An 8,368-nucleotide genomic window follows, 5' to 3' on the forward strand; every position below is an offset into this window, starting at 1 on the left:
TCATATCTTCATATATACATGTTGGAATTAGATGATCTTTAGATCAATCCTACAACTCTCAGAGAGAGGAATCCAAGAAAAATATCAGCTGTCATAAATAATGTGACCCATATGGAGTTTGGCCCTAGTTGCCAATTTTAACAACTAATTTGTGGACATTGATAATTAAAGTAAAACATGCATCATGCTTCCTTCTTCATGGAACAATTTAATAATGGAAAACACCACTATTATTTATTTCACCTTCCCAAATTGTTTCAAATCTCAACAGACATAATAATTTGAGCGTTACTTCATGTAAGACACATTCACTTTTAGAATGACACATAACTATGTTTAATAGAGTCGTTGAGGTCTACAAATATTTTCAGATGTTAATCGTTGTTGGCAATGATTAGTACATTTTGTTTTTATATGTACTATAATACTACATATTTCATGCCAAGAAGAAAAAATATTTTAGGATGGCATGAGAGAAGGATTGTATTCATAAGTTTAGAGCTCTGTTGTAGGTCCTCAGTACTGATATACATTATTATGTTTTTGTATTTCTGTTAGAGATGCAGTATTCAAAGAAATGACATGAAACCATCCTAAGCAACTTTACTATTGGAAAATTGGGGGAGGCTGGAGCGAGAGGGGTTATCTATCGCCCCGATGGATAAGCAAAAAAAAAATTTGCCTGGCAACTGGGTTTAGTAACAAATAATCAGGCAGAGGAACTCGGACTTTGGAAAGGGGTCAGGTTGGCAGAAGCAGAAGGAATTCATCTGTTAAACATCTTTGGAGACTCTTTTATTACCATCCAAAAATGTGTTAACCGACCACAAAATAAGGGTTTAAATATAAGGCCAACTATGCAAAAAATATATTTGATTTTGGATAAATTTGAAACTATAGATTTCTACCATATCAAGAGGGAGAATAATGTAGTGGAGGATGTCCAAACTAATCTAGGCATTAATATGGAGCAAGGCGAAATAAGGGAGGATGAGACTACAATTAACACATGTCTTGTCCCATGAATAAACATAATTTGAATACCTCAATTTGCAGGAGGCTCTTAAAGGAGGATAAACTATCTGATGGGAGAATTAAATGTTATATTCATTCTATGGCATAGTTGGTCTGTGGTGGACCTCCTGGCAGCGCGTTGGGCTCTTAACACAACAGATGTTTAATAAAGAAGAGCAAGGACAGGAATGTGGACAGGGTGGGAGATCCTAACTCAAGATTTAAGGCAGAGTAGTTGCGAAGGAGTAATCATTTATGATTTCGAAGAGGAACATCTCAAAAACAATCATGTGGGATCACCATCCGAATCAAGAGGCAATGAATATCAATTCATTTGCAAGGTGTGCAATGAATTCACAGAGCATTAAAAATGAAGGGACCTCCCACCCTGTCATTTTGAAGCTAAATTTGGCTATAAGAGATAGGTTGTGGATAGCTCATACTATGTGGTTTGTCATTCAATCTCATCATCATGAAGAAATAGCCTCTCTGTCAGCTAATGGTGTCGGAGGCTCCTCTTAGGATATATATCAAGCATTTAAGCAAGAAGTCGAGGATATGATATCTTAGATTGGAGGGAAAATCATTTCTGAGGCCCAATCTCATTTCACACTTGTCTCATGCCATTTGGAGGGTTTGAAGAAGGATGTTGAGAATGTGTAGGTGGAGGTGGAAGTCATTTTAACAAAGATGGAGAACCTAGACATGAAAGTGGAGAATTCAGAGGATAAGGTGGAGAACATGGTTGTTTCAGTGCTAAAGGAAGTATTCGGCCTCGGTGATAGTGGTGACCATGACTTAGTGCTTCATGAGAGAGGAGCTCTCCCACAGGAGCTTGTTGAACAATTGGAGGGGTAGCGGGAGAATGAGCAGCCAAATTAGCGGAAGCAGGGCAGAAAGAGGAAGCAAACGTAGCAAACATAGAAGGAACTGGGTAGCATGAAGCAAAATGATATGGGTAGTTAAATTTTAGAATTAGTTATTATATGTTATGTAAATTTGTAAGGCTAAATGGGTTTTTTAGCGGAATTATAAGAAAAATGATGTAGAAAATCTAGAGAAGACATCTTTGAACATCCATAGACTTTGGTCAGAACATTTTTGGAGGGTTGTAGAAATGTTTTTACTTCTGAATGTAATGGTTCTAGCCAGAATCCAGATTAATCAATAGAAATATAACCGCTTTAAAAAAAAAAAACCTTACTGGTAGAAAATTGTGTACATTTACTCACCATTTATCCTATCATGCTAAGAAGCTAAAGAATGTAGAAATTTTGAATAATATAACACTTATTCACAGAGATTATCCCGATTATACACTATTTGCGGAATGCATGCATAATACATAACCTCCTCTACCATTGATCATCAATTTACGGAATTAAAAACAATCACATGCGCACATTGAAACATCAATCACACATATCAACACAGTGTGTAATGGGGAAAGAATACAGCTGAAAACCCCCAACTATCTATATATTATAATGATAGAGAACATGTAACAATACATAGTACAATACTCCTCACAAGTACTCAGTACTATCTCCACATGCTACAGACAAACTAGCTCAGATATGAACAAGTCACGAGTTCAAATCTCCTCCACTGTTTGCTTGCCTCTACTGCGCAATCCAAGTTGAGAATAGATCTGATCCAAGTTCAAATTCCCTTTTCTTATACTGCGCAATCCTCATTGGCAATCTCAATCAATGATTTGCAAATCTCATGCACAGCTATAGTCACAACTAATAGTAGTCTCACCCTTTCACCCACCTCTAACACTTGTCTCCACTGAACTGTCCATGCACTGAGTTAACTGATGTAATCTTTAGTTGATTTATGAGTTAATAATTAGTGAATTAATTAATAATTAATTCACATCACTCATCACTAGTGTATTTGACAGTTAGACTAAATACAACTAGTTCAACTAAGTCAAACTGAACACAACTCCATCAACTCCTCAATCAACTCCACCAAACTCAATCACTTGAGTTCTAACTGAAGTCCATCATGCAATAGCTCAACTAACCCATAGGAAAAGCGTATTTCCTTCTGGCAGTTGCATGTGCCACATCCGTAGCTCGAACTGAAGTGTTGCAAGAGGATAAGATAATGTTTATAGTCCAAATATTATTAAGAGTTAATAATATTCGACTGTTCTATTTTTAGACTGGCAGTCTAAAAATAGACTCTGCCCATATGTCTAAAAATAGAGGTCCATATATTTTTACCAACATGATCAATCATCCATAAATAGCATCCTGCAACTCATATACCATGATCCATATGTCTAAAAATAGACATAGTCTAAAAATAGACTTTGCGCCAAAAATAGCCTGCGGGCCCACTTAGTGAAGGCGACTTCTTTTCACTAAGCTCCATCATCTTGTTGCATTTTCAACACTCCCTCTCAACAAGATATGGATTATCTGCAACCCCTATCCTGCCTCTATGGTATTCGAATTTTCTCCTGGTGAGCGCCTTCGTCAAGATATCAGCATCCTGATCCTCCGTGGGAATGTATGAAAGTAACATGATTCTCCGCTGCACACAATCTCTGATATGATGGTACCTGATGTCGATGTGCTTGGATCTATCATGAAATACTGGATTAGCCGAGAGTTTAATGCAACTCTGGTTATCACAATAAATCACAGTAGGCTCCAAGTGTGACCCGAACAACCCGACCAGGATCTTCCTCATCCATATAGCCTCGCATGCAGCCAAACTTGCTGCCATATACTCGACCTTTGCTGAACTGAGTGCCACGAATCTATGCTTCTAGCTGTACCAAGAAACTGCTATTGACCCGATACTGAAGATCCCTCTAGATGCGCTCTTTCTGTCCGTTGGGCTCCCTGCCCAATCTGCATCTGTGAAGCCACATAGCTTCACCTCATCCTCCTGTTTGTACCACAATCCATATCCCGATGTGCCTCTAAGATAACGCAATACATGCTTGTTGAACTTCTCCAGTATCTCCCGGGCATACTTACCCTAAGAAACAAATAGTCCATCACTGTGCTGCCAAATGTCCAATCCCAGGAAATAATGAAGGAGGCCCAAGTCCTTCATCTCAAACTCTCTAGAAAGATCCTCCTTGCATGAAAGTATCAACAGCTCATCTCCCGTCAAAATTAAATCATCTACATAAAGTACAATGATCAGCAACTTACCCTCCACCACAATCTGGTATAGGTTAGGATCTGCCTCACTCTTGGAGAATCCAAGTCCGGTGAAATAACTGTCTATCCGTGTGTACCAAGCACGAGGTGCTTGTTTCAACCCATACAACGCTCTCTTGAGCCTGCACACATGCAAATCGCTGCTGAAGATCTCGAAACCTTCGGGCTACTTTATGTACACCTCCTTCTCAATGACTCCGTTGAGGAACACAATCTTCACATCCATCTAATGGATGTGCCACCCCATCTGCGCCGAGAGAGCAAGAATCGTCCGCATGGAAGAATACCTTGTGACAGGTGCAAAGGTCTCCTCATAATCGATCCCCTCTATCTGTGAGAAGCCTCGGGCAACAAATCTTGCCTTTTACTTCTCCACACTCCCGTCAGCTGCCTACTTCACTTTGTAGGTCCATCTCGAACCCACCACTGATTTCCCCTCCGGTCTTGGGACAATCTCCCATGCACTGTTTGTGACAATCGAATCATACTCTTCCACCATGGCATCTACCCATGCGGGATCCTCCACAGCTTCCTCGAAAGAGGATGGCTCAGTCACGACACATTTTCTCACAAGAGCCATGTATCCAGTGTACCGATCAGGTGATTGTCTCTATCTGTGCTGTGTTGTAGGTGGTCCTACAACCTTCTCTACATCTTGAGCCAGTCGCTTAGCTTCTGTAGTGCGCTTTCGCCCTCTGATGGTTGGCGCTGCATGAGTGGTCTCTTCCACTCCATGAACTTTATCTTGTGGCTGATCCACATCCTGAAGCTCATCCTTAGGAACTAATAGCTCCTTGTCTGCATGCAAGTGTGGCTCCCTCTCAAGTGAACACTTCATGGCTTTCTCCTCCTAAAATTTGATATCTCGTCGCACAACAGTCTTGTGACAGTCTGGAAAATACACACGATAGTTGTGGGGCGTATCAGTGTACCCCAAACATATCCCAACCTTTGTGGTCGTCTCCAGCTTCTTCCTGGCATCCTTCATCACATGCATGTAAACAGGAGAACCAAAAATCCTCAAATGGGAAATATCAGGCCTCTTACCAGAATAAGCCTCTTTGGGTGTACTCATGCCAAGTATCTTGTGAGGAAAACGGTTCTGCACATATACTGTAGTATTGCATGCCTCCGCCCACAAGTGAAGGGGTAGGCCCTGATCATGCAACATCGCCCATGCAGCACCCACGATCGTTCTGTTCTTCCGCTCAGCAACCCCGTTCTACCGTGGGTTATGGGGAGCTATGAGCTCTCTTCGAATCCCTTCTGCGCTACAGAAGTCCTTGAACTCGCCAGAGATGAATTCACCACCATTTTCGCTCCTAAGAGCCTTCACCTTCTTCCCCGATTCCTTCTCGACCAGTGCTTTGAACTCACAGAACTTTGAGTATGTCTCGCTCTTCTTCTGCATGAAGAAGATCCAGCACTTTCAAGAGAAATCATCAACAAAGATCACATAGTACTTGTGCTTTGCTGTCGAAGCTACTGAGAAAGGTCCACACACGTCTGTGTGAATTCTCTCCAGGATCGTCGTGGCGCGACTATCCTTCTTGTGAAAGGTGGCTTTCACAAATTTTCCCAAAGTACACCCCTTGCATTGATCTGACTGCGCAAGAGAGCCTTTAGGAAGCCGAGTAGAAATCTGCTGCAGTATCTTCAAGGCTCCATGGTGAAGGTGGCCCAATCTCCGGTGCCACAGCTCGCCATCATCCTGGCTCACCAATCCTTCTACCTTGCATGCCATTACTGCGCAGCCATCTACATGCAGTTAATTAAGGTTCTTGACTCAAACCCCTATCTTCTGGGTTTCTCTAGTTGTCTTACTGCGCAGGAAAGCCTTTCCCTCGCTGAAGACAACATCATATCCCTTGTCTTCTAACATCGCCACAGAGATAAGATTCTTCTTCAATCTTGGAACATGCATCACTTCCTTCCATACGAAGGGTTTACCAGACTCCCTCTCAAAGGAAATGGTACCGATACCGGTCGCACTGTATCTACCATCATCGCCCATCTCGATGTGCACTCCAAGATCTTTCTCATCCAGATCGGAAAACAAATCTCGATCTCCTGTCATTTGAAAAGACGCACCACTGTCCAAGAACCATACCGATCCCATCACACTTGATACCAAGCATGCGATCAGCGAAAAATCCAGCTCAAACTGCGAGGCTAAGGCCTCTCCTGCTGCAGATCCAGCAGCTTGCTTATTTTTCTTCTTCTGCGGACAATTTGTGGCATAATGTCTGTGCTGGTGACAGTGAAAGCACTTCACCTTGGACATGTCCTACTTCTTGCCTTTCGCACCGAAATGAGAAGCTTTCTTGTTCTTCCCCTTCTTTGCTTTGGCAGCCAAAGCGTAATTTTCTTCATCAGATGCCTTTGATGAAGATCCATCCCTAGTATTCCGCTTGATCTCCTCTTGCACAAGATCAGACCAAAGTCTCTCCCATCCTGGCAATTTCTCCCGACCATTGACAGAGTCCTGATAGGAATGCCAACTCTTTAGAAGACCAAGGAGAGCCAAGCTCACCAAGTCCTCATCATCGACAGTCACCCCCACACTTCCCAGCTCATCCCGACATTGGGTGAACTTCGTGAGATACTTGGGCATACTGTCTCCTTTCTCACACTTAATGTTTCTGAGTTTATCATTGAGCGCCAACTTCCTCTGGTCGCTCTTGCTTTGGAATAAATCTGTCAATGCTTTCCAAATCAAGTATGGAGAAGCTTTTCCATGTAGGCTGGATACAATGTGATCCTTCACGCCCTCCAACAGAATCCTTTGACACTTTGCTGTCTTCTTTTTCCAAGCCTCAATTTGAGTAAGATCAGTAGGCTTTGGGACCTCAGCATCTATTAACTCCTTCAACCCATTTTCATCTAACACCGCCTCCATCCTGTCTTTCCATGCAATATAATTCGAGCTGCCTTCAAGGGCATACTCCAATTGCAATCCGTTGAAAGACATTTCAACTTCGACACCAAGAAAACACTGCTGCAAATTCGAATTCCACCAGCTCAAAACTCAACCGCTTCTGATCTAAAATTCATGAGAACAAAGTATTTCTCATACAGAGATTGACTGTATGGGCATTTACCGGATATATCACCTTCCAAAAGAAGGATGAATCTAGAGGCTACCTGGCCCGATTATAGACTCTGCCTGAAGGAATAAAATGTAATCACTTTCTGAATAATAGATATGATGATCAACTTCGCTCTGATACCATGTAGAAATTTTGAATAATATAACACTTATTCACAGAGATTATCCTGATTATACACTATTTGCGGAATGCATGCATAATACATAACCTCCTCTACCATTGATCATCAATTTACGGAGTTAAAAACAATGGCATGCACACATTGAAACATCAATCACACATATCAACACAGTATGTAATGGGGAAAGCATACAGCTGAAAACCCCCAAATATCTGTATATTATAATGATAGAGAACATGTAACAATACATAGTACAATACTCCTCACAAGTACTCAGTCCTATCTCCACATGCTACACACAAACTAGCTCAGATCTGAACAAGTCACGGGTTCAAATCTCCTCCACTGTTTGCCTGCCTCTACTGCGTAATCCAAGTTGAGAATAGATCTAATCCAAGTTCGAATTCCCTTGGCTTGTACTGCGCAATCTTCATTGGAAATCTCAATCAATGATTGTGCAAATCTCATGCATAGCTATAGTCACAACTGATAGTAGTCTCACCCTTTCACCCACCTCTAACACTTGTCTCCACTGAATTGTCCATGCACTGAGTTAACTGATGTATTCTTTAGTTGATTTATGAATTAATAATTAGTGAATTAATTAATAATTAATTCACATCACTCATCAATAGTGTATTTGGCAGTTAGACTAAATACAACTAGTTCAACTAAGTCAAACTGAACACAACTCCATCAACTCCTCAATCAACTCCACCAAAACTTTGTGGTGGAATGGTTAAGTTCTGTACTTGATCCTGACCATCAATAGTAATGGATAAGTTATTATGACATAGATAAGCAGGATGTCCATTACGTGTACGTGTGGGATAAACCAAATTTTCATTGAATTCAATCTTTCCATTGAAAGGGGCTCGTATATGTTCTGCAATATCACCAGCCCCTAATAACCAACGAATGGCAAGTACTTT

This window comes from Pinus tabuliformis, chromosome 5_1, assembly GCF_031772625.1.
Source record: "Pinus tabuliformis cultivar Carrire ecotype Pingquan chromosome 5_1, CPIR1, whole genome shotgun sequence".
Classification (NCBI taxonomy): domain Eukaryota; kingdom Viridiplantae; phylum Streptophyta; class Pinopsida; order Pinales; family Pinaceae; genus Pinus; species Pinus tabuliformis.